We start from the raw sequence: 13,871 nt of genomic DNA, 5'->3' as shown, positions 1-13,871 counted from the left end.
GTGATGGGACGGTGTGGAGGGAGATTCAATCTGTGTCTGACCCCGTGAGTTCGTGATGGGCCGGTGTGGATGGAGATTCCCTCTGTGTCTGACCCCGGGAGTGTGTGATGGGACTGTGTGTTTGGAAATTTCCTCTGTGTCTGACCCCGGGAGTGTGTGATGGGTCGGTGAGGAGGGAGATTTACTCTTTGTCTGACCCCGGGAGTTTGTGATGGAAAGGTGTGGATGCAGAATCACTCTATGACTGACCACTGGAATTTGTGATGGGATGATGTGGAAGGAGATTCACTCTGTGTCTGACCACGGCATTGCGTGATGGGACGGTTTGGATGGAGGTTCACTCAGTGTCTGACCCCAGGCTTTTCTGATAGGATGGTGTGGAAGGAGAATCACTCTGAGTCTGACCCCTGCATTGTGTGATGGGACGGTTTGGATGGAGGTTCACTCAGTGTCTGACCCCAGGCTTTTGTGATAGGATGGTGTGGAAGGAGAATCACTCTGTGTCTGACCCCTGCAATGTGTGATGAGACGGTTTGGATGGAGGTTCACTCAGTGTCTGACCCCGAGGGGTTTAAGATGGGACGGTGTGGATGGAGATTCACTCTGTGTCTGACCACGGGAACGTGTGATGAGACGGTTTGGATGGAGGTTCACTCCGAGTCTGACCACAGGAGTGTGTGATGGGACGGTGAAGAGGGAGATTCACTCTGTGTCAGACCCCGGGAACGTGTGATGGGACGGTTTGGATGGAGATTCAATCTCTATCTGACACCGGGCTTTTCTGATGGGCCGGTGTGTATGGAGATTCACTTTGTGTCTGACCCCGGTCTATTGTGATTGGACGGTGTGGAGGGAGATTCACACTGTGTCTGACCCCGTGAGTTTGTGATGCGACGGTGTGATTGGAAATTCACTCTGTGTCTGACCCCGGGAGTGTGTGATGGGTCGGTGAGGAGGGAGATTCACTCTGTGTCTGACCACGGGAGTTTGTGATGGAAAGGTGTGGATGCAGATTCACTCTATGTCTGACCACTGGAATTTGTGATGGGATGATGTGGAAGGAGATTCACTCTGTGTCTGACCACGGCATTGTGTGATGGGACGGTTTAGATGGAGGTTCACTCAGTGTCTGACCCCAGGCTTTTGTGATGGGTTTGTGTGGAGGGAGATTCACTCTGTGTCTGACCCCGGGAGATTGTGATGGGACGGTTTGGATGGGGCTTCACTCTGTGTCTGACCGCGGGGAAGTGTTAAGGGGCGTTTTGGATGTATATTCACTCTGTGTCTGACCCCGGGCTTTTGTGATGGGAAGGTCTGAATGGAGATTCACTCTGTGTCTGACCCCGGGAATGTGTGATGGGACGGTGTGGATGGAGACTCACTCTGTGTCAGACCCCGGGAGAGTGTGATGGGACGGTGTGGAGGGAGATTCACTCTGTTTCTGACCACGGGAGTTTGTGATGGCAATGTGTGGTTGCAGATTCACTCTATGTCTGACCACGGAATTTGTGAATGGACGGTGTGGAGGGAGTTTCAATCTGTGTCTGACATCGGCAATGTGTGATGGGACGGTTTGGATGGAGATTCACTCTGTGTCTGACCCCGGGCTTTTGTGATGGAACGGTGAGGAGGGAGATTCACTCTGTGTCTGACCCCGGGCTTTTGTGATGGAACGGTGAGGAGGGCGATTCAATATCTGTCTGAACCCGGGCTTTTGTGATGGGACGGTGTGGAGGGAGATTCACTCTGTGTCTGACCCCTTGAGTTTGTGATGGGCCGGTTTGTATGGAGATTCACTTTGTGTCTGATCCAGGGTTTTTGTGATGGGCCGGTGTTAATGGAGATTCACCTTGTGTCTGACCCCGCCAGTGTGTGATGGGACGCTGATGAGGGAGATTCACTCTGTGTCTGACCCCGGGAGTGTGTGATGGGTCGGTGAGGAGGGAGATTCACTCTGTGTCTGACCACGGGAACGTGTGATGGGACGGATTGGATGCAGATTCACTCTGTGCCTGTCGCCGGGAGTGTGTGATGGGACGGTGAGGAGGGAGATTTACTCTTTGTCTGACCCCGGGAGTTTGTGATGGAAAGGTGTGGATGCAGGTTCACTCTATGTCTGACCACTGGAATTTGTGATGGGATGATGTGGAAGGAGATTCACTCTGTGTCTGACCACGGCATTGTGTGATGGGACGGTTTAGATGGAGGTTCACTCAGTGTCTGACCCCAGGCTTTTGTGATGGGTTTGTGTGGAGGGAGATTCACTCTGTGTCTGACCCCGGGAGATTGTGATGGGACGGTTTGGATGGGGATTCACTCTGTGTCTGACCGCGGGGAAGTGTTAAGGGGCGTTTTGGATGTAGATTCACTCTCTGTCTGACCCCGGGCTTTTGTGATGGGAAGGTCTGAATGGAGATTCACTCTGTGTCTGACCCCGGGAGTTTGTGATGGGACGGTGATGAGGGAGATTCACTCTGTGTCTGACCCCGGGAATGTGTGATGGGACGGTTTGGATGGAGACTCACTCTGTGTCAGACCCCGCGAGAGTGTGATGGGACGGTGTGGAGGGAGATTCACTCTGTTTCTGACCCCGGGAGTTTGTGATGGCAATGTGTGGTTGCAGATTCACTCTATGTCTGACCACGGAATTTGTGAATGGACGGTGTGGAGGGAGTTTCAATCTGCGTCTGACATCGGCAATGTGTGATGGGACGGTTTGGATGGAGATTCACTCTGTGTCTGACCCCGGGCTTTTGTGATGGAACGGTGAGGAGGGAGATTCACTCTGTGTCTGACCCCGGGCTTTTGTGATGGGACGGTGAGGAGGGCGATTCAATATCTGTCTGAACCCGGGCTTTTGTGATGGGACGGTGTGGAGGGAGATTCACTCTGTGTCTGACCCCTTGAGTTTGTGATGGGCCGGTTTGTATGGAGATTCACTTTGTGTCTGATCCAGGGTTTTTGTGATGGGCCGGTGTTAATGGAGATTCACCTTGTGTCTGACCCCGCCAGTGTGTGATGGGACGGTGATGAGGGAGATTCACTCTGTGTCTGATCCCGGGAGTGTGTGATGGGTCGGTGAGGAGGGAGATTCACTCTGTGCCTGACCACGGGAACGTGTGATGGGACGGATTGGATGCAGATTCACTCTGTGCCTTTCGCCGGGAGTGTGTGATGGGACGGTGAGGAGGGAGATTTACTCTTTGTCTGACCCCGGGAGTTTGTGATGGAAAGGTGTGGATGCAGATTCACTCTATGTCTGACCACGGCATTGTGTGATGGGACGGTTTAGATGGAGTTTCACTCAGTGTCTGACCCCAGGCTTTTGTGATGGGTTTGTGTGGAGGGAGATTCACTCTGTGTCTGATCCCGGGAGATTGTGATGGGAAGGTTTGGATGGGGATTCACTCTGTGTCTGACCCCGGGCTTTTGTGATGGAACGGTGAGGAGGGAGATTCACTCTGTGTCTGTCCCCGGGCTTTTGTGATGGGACGGTGAGGAGGGAGATTCAATATCTGTCTGACCCCGGGCTTTTGTGATGAGACGGTGTGGAGGGAGATTCACTCTGTGTCTGACCCCTTGAGTTTGTGATGGGCCGGTGTGTATGGAGATTCACTTTGTGTCTGACCCAGGGTTTTTGTGATGGGCCGGTGTTAATGGAGATTCAGCTTGTGTCTGACCCCGCCAGTGTGTGATGGGACGGTGATGAGGGAGATTCACTCTGAGTCTGACCCAGGGAATGTGTGATGGGACGGTTTGGATGCAGTTTCACTCTGTGTCTGAACCCGGGCTTTTGTGATGGGACGGTGAGGAGGGAGATTCAATATCTGTCTGACCCCGGGCTTTTGTGATGGGACGGTGTGGAGGGAGATTCACTCTGTGTCTGACCCCGGGCTTTTGTGATGGGACGGTGTGGAGGGAGATTCAATCTGTGTCTGACCCCGTGAGTTCGTGATGGGCCGGTGTGGATGGAGATTCCCTCTGTGTCTGACCCCGGGAGTGTGTGATGGGACTGTGTGTTTGGAAATTTCCTCTGTGTCTGACCCCGGGAGTGTGTGATGGGTCGGTGAGGAGGGAGATTTACTCTTTGTCTGACCCCGGGAGTTTGTGATGGAAAGGTGTGGATGCAGATTCACTCTATGACTGACCACTGGAATTTGTGATGGGATGATGTGGAAGGAGATTCACTCTGTGTCTGACCACGGCATTGCGTGATGGGACGGTTTGGATGGAGGTTCACTCAGTGTCTGACCCTAGGCTTTTGTGATAGGATGGTGTGGAAGGAGAATCACTCTGTGTCTGACCCCTGCATTGTGTGATGGGACGGTTTGGATGGAGTTTCACTCAGTGTCTGACCCCAGGCTTTTGTGATAGGATGGTGTGGAAGGAGAATCACTCTCTGTCTGACCCCTGCAATGTGTGATGAGACGGTTTGGATGGAGGTTCACTCAGTGTCTGACCCCGAGGGGTTTAAGATGGGACGGTGTGGATGGAGATTCACTCTGTGTCTGACCACGGGAACGTGTGATGAGACGGTTTGGATGGAGGTTCACTCCGAGTCTGACCACAGGAGTGTGTGATGGGACGGTGAAGAGGGAGATTCACTCTGTGTCAGACCCCGGGAACGTGTGATGGGACGGTTTGGATGGAGATTCAATCTCTATCTGACACCGGGCTTTTCTGATGGGCCGGTGTGTATGGAGATTCACTTTGTGTCTGACCCCGGTCTATTGTGATTGGACGGTGTGGAGGGAGATTCACACTGTGTCTGACCGCGTGAGTTTGTGATGCGACGGTGTGATTGGAAATTCACTCTGTGTCTGACCCCGGGAGTGTGTGATGGGTCGGTGAGGAGGGAGATTCACTCTGTGTCTGACCACGGGAGTTTGTGATGGAAAGGTGTGGATGCAGATTCACTCTATGTCTGACCACTGGAATTTGTGATGGGATGATGTGGAAGGAGATTCACTCTGTGTCTGACCACGGCATTGTGTGATGGGACGGTTTAGATGGAGGTTCACTCAGTGTCTGACCCCAGGCTTTTGTGATGGGTTTGTGTGGAGGGAGATTCACTCTGTGTCTGACCCCGGGAGATTGTGATGGGACGGTTTGGATGGGGCTTCACTCTGTGTCTGACCGCGGGGAAGTGTTAAGGGGCGTTTTGGATGTATATTCACTCTGTGTCTGACCCCGGGCTTTTGTGATGGGAAGGTCTGAATGGAGATTCACTCTGTGTCTGACCCCGGGAATGTGTGATGGGACGGTGTGGATGGAGACTCACTCTGTGTCAGACCCCGGGAGAGTGTGATGGGACGGTGTGGATGGAGATTCACTCTGTGTCTGACCACGGGAACGTGTGATGAGACGGTTTGGATGGAGGTTCACTCCGAGTCTGACCACAGGAGTGTGTGATGGGACGGTGAAGAGGGAGATTCACTCTGTGTCAGACCCCGGGAACGTGTGATGGGACGGTTTGGATGGAGATTCAATCTCTATCTGACACCGGGCTTTTCTGATGGGCCGGTGTGTATGGAGATTCACTTTGTGTCTGACCCCGGTCTATTGTGATTGGACGGTGTGGAGGGAGATTCACACTGTGTCTGACCCCGTGAGTTTGTGATGCGACGGTGTGATTGGAAATTCACTCTGTGTCTGACCCCGGGAGTGTGTGATGGGTCGGTGAGGAGGGAGATTCACTCTGTGTCTGACCACGGGAGTTTGTGATGGAAAGGTGTGGATGCAGATTCACTCTATGTCTGACCACTGGAATTTGTGATGGGATGATGTGGAAGGAGATTCACTCTGTGTCTGACAACGGCATTGTGTGATGGGACGGTTTAGATGGAGGTTCACTCAGTGTCTGACCCCAGGCTTTTGTGATGGGTTTGTGTGGAGGGAGATTCACTCTGTGTCTGACCCCGGGAGATTGTGATGGGACGGTTTGGATGGGGCTTCACTCTGTGTCTGACCGCGGGGAAGTGTTAAGGGGCGTTTTGGATGTATATTCACTCTGTGTCTGACCCCGGGCTTTTGTGATGGGAAGGTCTGAATGGAGATTCACTCTGTGTCTGACCCCGGGAATGTGTGATGGGACGGTGTGGATGGAGACTCACTCTGTGTCAGACCCCGGGAGAGTGTGATGGGACGGTGTGGAGGGAGATTCACTCTGTTTCTGACCCCGGGAGTTTGTGATGGCAATGTGTGGTTGCAGATTCACTCTATGTCTGACCACGGAATTTGTGAATGGACGGTGTGGAGGGAGTTTCAATCTGTGTCTGACATCGGCAATGTGTGATGGGACGGTTTGGATGGAGATTCACTCTGTGTCTGACCCCGGGCTTTTGTGATGGAACGGTGAGGAGGGAGATTCACTCTGTGTCTGACCCCGGGCTTTTGTGATGGGACGGTGAGGAGGGCGATTCAATATCTGTCTGAACCCGGGCTTTTGTGATGGGACTGTGTGGAGGGAGATTCACTCTGTGTCTGACCCCTTGAGTTTGTGATGGGCCGGTGTGTATGGAGATTCACTTTGTGTCTGATCCAGGGTTTTTGTGATGGGCCGGTGTTAATGGAGATTCACCTTGTGTCTGACCCCGCCAGTGTTTGATGGGACGGTGATGAGGGAGATTCACCCTGTGTCTGACCCAGGGAATGTGTGATGGGACGGTTTGGATGCAGATTCACTCTGTGTCTGACCCCGGGCTTTTGTGATGGGACGGTGAGGAGGGAGATTCAATATCTGTCTGACCCCGGGCTTTTGTGATGGGACGGTGTGGAGGGAGATTCACTCTGTGTCTGACCCCTTGAGTTTGTGATGGGCCGGTGTGTATGGAGATTCACTCTGAGTCTGACCCAGGGAAAGTATGATGGGACGGTTAGGATGGACATTCACTTTGTGCCTGACCCCGGGTTTTTGTGATGGGAAGGTCTGGATGGAGATTCACTCTGTGCCTGACCCAGGGTTTTTGAGATGGGCCGGTGTTTATGGAGTTTCACCTTGTGTCTGACCCCGCCAGTGTGTGATGGGTCGCTGATGAGGGAGATTCACTCTGTGTCTGACCCAGGGAATGTGTGATGGGACGGTGAGGAGGGAGATTCAATATATGTCTGACCCCGGGCTTTTGTGATGGGACGGTGTGGATGGAGATTCACTCTGAGTCTGACCCAGGGAAAGTATGATGGGACGGTTTGGATGGACATTCACTTTGTGTCTGACCCCGGGTTTTTGTGATGAGAAGGTCTGGATAGAGATTCACTCTGTGTCTGACCCCGGGAGTTTGTGATGGGACGGTGTGGATGGAGATTCACTCTGTGTCTGACCCCGGGAAAGTGTGATGGGACGGTGTGGATGGAGATTCTCTCTGTGTCAGACCCCGGGAGAGTGTGATGGGACGGTATGGAGGGAGATTCAATCTGTGTCTGACATCGGCAATGTGTGATGGGATGGTTTGGATGGAGATTCACTCTGTGTCTGACCCCGGGCTTTTGTGATGGAACGGTGAGGAGGGAGATTCACTCTGTGTCTGACCCCGGGCTTTTGTGATGGGACGGTGAGTAGGGCGATTCAATATCTGTCTGAACCCGGGCTTTTGTGATGGGACGGTGTGGAGGGAGATTCACTCTGTGTCTGACGCCTTGAGTTTGTGATGGGCCGGTGTGTATGGAGATTCACTTTGTGTCTGATCCAGGGTTTTTGTGATGGGCCGGTGTTAATGGAGATTCACCTTGTGTCTGACCCCGCCAGTGTGTGATGGGACGGTGATGAGGGAGATTCACCCTGTGTCTGACCCAGGGAATGTTTGATGGGACGGTTTGGATGCAGATTCACTCTGTGTCTGACACCGGGCTTTTGTGATGGGACGGTGAGGAGGGAGATTTACTCTTTGTCTGACCCCGGGAGTTTGTGATGGAAAGGTGTGGATGCAGATTCACTCTATGTCTGACCACTGGAATTTGTGATGGGATGATGTGGAAGGAGATTCACTCTGTGTCTCACCACGGCATTGTGTGATGGGACGGTTTAGATGGAGGTTCACTCAGTGTCTGACCCCAGGCTTTTGTGATGGGTTTGTGTGGAGGGAGATTCACTCTGTGTCTGACCCCGGGAGAATGTGATGGGACGGTTTGGATGGGGATTCACTCAGTGTCTGACCGCGGGGAAGTGTTAAGGGGCGTTTTGGATGTAGATTCACTCTGTGTCTGACCCCGGGCTTTTATGATGGGAAGGTCTGAATGGAGATTCAATCTGTGTCTGACCCCGGGAGTTTGTGATGGGACGGTGTGGATGGAGATTCACTCTGTGTCTGACCCCGGGAATGTGTGATGGGACGGTGTGGATGGAGACACACTCTGTGTCAGACCCCGGGAGAGTGTGATGGGACGGTGTGGAGGGAGATTCACTCTGTTTCTGACCCCGGGAGTTTGTGATGGCAATGTGTGGTTGCAGATTCACTCTATGTCTGACCACGGAATTTGTGAATGGACGGTGTGGAGGGAGTTTCAATCTGTGTCTGACATCGGCAATGTGTGATGGGACGGTTTGGATGGAGATTCACTCTGTGTCTGACCCCGGGCTTTTGTGATGGAACGGTGAGGAGGGAGATTCACTCTGTGTCTGACCCCGGGCTTTTGTGATGGGACGGTGAGGAGGGCGATTCAATATCTGTCTGAACCCGGGCTTTTGTGATGGGACGGTGTGGAGGGAGATTCATTCTGTGTCTGACCACTTGAGTTTGTGATGGGCCGGTTTGTATGGAGATTCACTTTGTGTCTGATCCAGGGTTTTTGTGATGGGCCGGTGTTAATGGAGATTCACCTTGTGTCTGACCCCGCCAGTGTGTGATGGGACGGTGATGAGGGAGATTCACTCTGTGTCTGACCCCGGGAGTGTGTGATGGGTCGGTGAGGAGGGAGATTCACTCGGTGCCTGACCACGGGAACGTGTGATGGGACGGATTGGATGCAGATTCACTCTGTGCCTTTCGCCGGGAGTGTGTGATGGGACGGTGAGGAGGGAGATTTACTCTTTGTCTGACCCCGGGAGTTTGTGATGGAAAGTTGTGGATGCAGATTCACTCTATGTCTGACCACTGGAATTTGTGATGGGATGATGTGGAAGGAGATTCACTCTGTGTCTGACCACGGCATTGTGTGATGGGACGGTTTAGATGGAGTTTCACTCAGTGTCTGACCCCAGGCTTTTGTGATGGGTTTGTGTGGAGGGAGATTCACTCTGTGTCTGATCCCGGGAGATTGTGATGGGAAGGTTTGGATGGGGATTCACTCTGTGTCTGACCGCCTGGAAGTGTTAAGGGGCGTTTTGGATGTAGATTCACTCTGTGTCTGTCCCCGGGCTTTTGTGATGGGAAGGTCTGAATGGAGATTCACTCTGTGTCTGACCCCGGGAGTTTGTGATGGGACGGTGTGGATGGAGATTCACTCTGTGTCTGACCCCGGGAATGTGTGATGGGACGGTGTGGATGGAGACTCACTCTGTGTCAGACCCCGGGAGAGTGCGATGGGACGGTGTGGAGGGAGATTCACTCTGTTTCTGACCCCGGGAGTTTGTGATGGCAATGTGTGGTTGCAGATTCACTCTATGTCTGACCACGGAATTTGTGAATGGACGGTGTGGAGGGAGTTTCAATCTGTGTCTGACATCGGCAATGTGTGATGGGACGGTTTGGATGGAGATTCACTCTGTGTCTGACCCCGGGCTTTTGTGATGGAACGGTGAGGAGGGAGATTCACTCTGTGTCTGACCCCGGGCTTTTGTGATGAGACGGTGTGGAGGGAGATTCACTCTGTGTCTGACCCCTTGAGTTTGTGATGGGCCGGTGTGTATGGAGATTCACTTTGTGTCTGACCCAGGGTTTTTGTGATGGGCCGGTGTTAATGGAGATTCAGCTTGTGTCTGACCCCGCCAGTGTGTGATGGGACGGTCATGAGGGAGATTCACTCTGAGTCTGACCCAGGGAATGTGTGATGGGACGGTTTGGATGCAGTTTCACTCTGTGTCTGAACCCGGGCTTTTGTGATGGGACGGTGAGGAGGGAGATTCAATATCTGTCTGACCCCGGGCTTTTGTGATGGGACGGTGTGGAGGGAGATTCACTCTGTGTCTGACCCCGGGCTTTTGTGATGGGACGGTGTGGAGGGAGATTCAATCTGTGTCTGACCCCGTGAGTTCGTGATGGGCCGGTGTGGATGGAGATTCCCTCTGTGTCTGACCCCGGGAGTGTGTGATGGGACTGTGTGTTTGGAAATTTCCTCTGTGTCTGACCCCGGGAGTGTGTGATGGGTCGGTGAGGAGGGAGATTTACTCTTTGTCTGACCCCGGGAGTTTGTGATGGAAAGGTGTGGATGCAGAATCACTCTATGACTGACCACTGGAATTTGTGATGGGATGATGTGGAAGGAGATTCACTCTGTGTCTGACCACGGCATTGCGTGATGGGACGGTTTGGATGGAGGTTCACTCAGTGTCTGACCCCAGGCTTTTCTGATAGGATGGTGTGGAAGGAGAATCACTCTGAGTCTGACCCCTGCATTGTGTGATGGGACGGTTTGGATGGAGGTTCACTCAGTGTCTGACCCCAGGCTTTTGTGATAGGATGGTGTGGAAGGAGAATCACTCTGTGTCTGACCCCTGCAATGTGTGATGAGACGGTTTGGATGGAGGTTCACTCAGTGTCTGACCCCGAGGGGTTTAAGATGGGACGGTGTGGATGGAGATTCACTCTGTGTCTGACCACGGGAACGTGTGATGAGACGGTTTGGATGGAGGTTCACTCCGAGTCTGACCACAGGAGTGTGTGATGGGACGGTGAAGAGGGAGATTCACTCTGTGTCAGACCCCGGGAACGTGTGATGGGACGGTTTGGATGGAGATTCAATCTCTATCTGACACCGGGCTTTTCTGATGGGCCGGTGTGTATGGAGATTCACTTTGTGTCTGACCCCGGTCTATTGTGATTGGACGGTGTGGAGGGAGATTCACACTGTGTCTGACCCCGTGAGTTTGTGATGCGACGGTGTGATTGGAAATTCACTCTGTGTCTGACCCCGGGAGTGTGTGATGGGTCGGTGAGGAGGGAGATTCACTCTGTGTCTGACCACGGGAGTTTGTGATGGAAAGGTGTGGATGCAGATTCACTCTATGTCTGACCACTGGAATTTGTGATGGGATGATGTGGAAGGAGATTCACTCTGTGTCTGACCACGGCATTGTGTGATGGGACGGTTTAGATGGAGGTTCACTCAGTGTCTGACCCCAGGCTTTTGTGATGGGTTTGTGTGGAGGGAGATTCACTCTGTGTCTGACCCCGGGAGATTGTGATGGGACGGTTTGGATGGGGCTTCACTCTGTGTCTGACCGCGGGGAAGTGTTAAGGGGCGTTTTGGATGTATATTCACTCTGTGTCTGACCCCGGGCTTTTGTGATGGGAAGGTCTGAATGGAGATTCACTCTGTGTCTGACCCCGGGAATGTGTGATGGGACGGTGTGGATGGAGACTCACTCTGTGTCAGACCCCGGGAGAGTGTGATGGGACGGTGTGGAGGGAGATTCACTCTGTTTCTGACCACGGGAGTTTGTGATGGCAATGTGTGGTTGCAGATTCACTCTATGTCTGACCACGGAATTTGTGAATGGACGGTGTGGAGGGAGTTTCAATCTGTGTCTGACATCGGCAATGTGTGATGGGACGGTTTGGATGGAGATTCACTCTGTGTCTGACCCCGGGCTTTTGTGATGGAACGGTGAGGAGGGAGATTCACTCTGTGTCTGACCCCGGGCTTTTGTGATGGAACGGTGAGGAGGGCGATTCAATATCTGTCTGAACCCGGGCTTTTGTGATGGGACGGTGTGGAGGGAGATTCACTCTGTGTCTGACCCCTTGAGTTTGTGATGGGCCGGTTTGTATGGAGATTCACTTTGTGTCTGATCCAGGGTTTTTGTGATGGGCCGGTGTTAATGGAGATTCACCTTGTGTCTGACCCCGCCAGTGTGTGATGGGACGCTGATGAGGGAGATTCACTCTGTGTCTGACCCCGGGAGTGTGTGATGGGTCGGTGAGGAGGGAGATTCACTCTGTGTCTGACCACGGGAACGTGTGATGGGACGGATTGGATGCAGATTCACTCTGTGCCTGTCGCCGGGAGTGTGTGATGGGACGGTGAGGAGGGAGATTTACTCTTTGTCTGACCCCGGGAGTTTGTGATGGAAAGGTGTGGATGCAGATTCACTCTATGTCTGACCACTGGAATTTGTGATGGGATGATGTGGAAGGAGATTCACTCTGTGTCTGACCACGGCATTGTGTGATGGGACGGTTTAGATGGAGGTTCACTCAGTGTCTGACCCCAGGCTTTTGTGATGGGTTTGTGTGGAGGGAGATTCACTCTGTGTCTGACCCCGGGAGATTGTGATGGGACGGTTTGGATGGGGATTCACTCTGTGTCTGACCGCGGGGAAGTGTTAAGGGGCGTTTTGGATGTAGATTCACTCTCTGTCTGACCCCGGGCTTTTGTGATGGGAAGGTCTGAATGGAGATTCACTCTGTGTCTGACCCCGGGAGTTTGTGATGGGACGGTGATGAGGGAGATTCACTCTGTGTCTGACCCCGGGAATGTGTGATGGGACGGTGTGGATGGAGACTCACTCTGTGTCAGACCCCGCGAGAGTGTGATGGGACGGTGTGGAGGGAGATTCACTCTGTTTCTGACCCCGGGAGTTTGTGATGGCAATGTGTGGTTGCAGATTCACTCTATGTCTGACCACGGAATTTGTGAATGGACGGTGTGGAGGGAGTTTCAATCTGCGTCTGACATCGGCAATGTGTGATGGGACGGTTTGGATGGAGATTCACTCTGTGTCTGACCCCGGGCTTTTGTGATGGAACGGTGAGGAGGGAGATTCACTCTGTGTCTGACCCCGGGCTTTTGTGATGGGACGGTGAGGAGGGCGATTCAATATCTGTCTGAACCCGGGCTTTTGTGATGGGACGGTGTGGAGGGAGATTCACTCTGTGTCTGACCCCTTGAGTTTGTGATGGGCCGGTTTGTATGGAGATTCACTTTGTGTCTGATCCAGGGTTTTTGTGATGGGCCGGTGTTAATGGAGATTCACCTTGTGTCTGACCCCGCCAGTGTGTGATGGGACGGTGATGAGGGAGATTCACTCTGTGTCTGATCCCGGGAGTGTGTGATGGGTCGGTGAGGAGGGAGATTCACTCTGTGCCTGACCACGGGAACGTGTGATGGGACGGATTGGATGCAGATTCACTCTGTGCCTTTCGCCGGGAGTGTGTGATGGGACGGTGAGGAGGGAGATTTACTCTTTGTCTGACCCCGGGAGTTTGTGATGGAAAGGTGTGGATGCAGATTCACTCTATGTCTGACCACGGCATTGTGTGATGGGACGGTTTAGATGGAGTTTCACTCAGTGTCTGACCCCAGGCTTTTGTGATGGGTTTGTGTGGAGGGAGATTCACTCTGTGTCTGATCCCGGGAGATTGTGATGGGAAGGTTTGGATGGGGATTCACTCTGTGTCTGACCCCGGGCTTTTGTGATGGAACGGTGAGGAGGGAGATTCACTCTGTGTCTGTCCCCGGGCTTTTGTGATGGGACGGTGAGGAGGGAGATTCAATATCTGTCTGACCCCGGGCTTTTGTGATGAGACGGTGTGGAGGGAGATTCACTCTGTGTCTGACCCCTTGAGTTTGTGATGGGCCGGTGTGTATGGAGATTCACTTTGTGTCTGACCCAGGGTTTTTGTGATGGGCCGGTGTTAATGGAGATTCAGCTTGTGTCTGACCCCGCCAGTGTGTGATGGGACGGTGATGAGGGAGATTCACTCTGAGTCTGACCC

The sequence above is a fragment of the Hemitrygon akajei genome, unplaced genomic scaffold, assembly GCF_048418815.1.
Source record: "Hemitrygon akajei unplaced genomic scaffold, sHemAka1.3 Scf000106, whole genome shotgun sequence".
NCBI classification, from domain to species: Eukaryota; Metazoa; Chordata; class Chondrichthyes; order Myliobatiformes; family Dasyatidae; genus Hemitrygon; species Hemitrygon akajei.
This window is presented reverse-complemented; position numbering follows the sequence as displayed.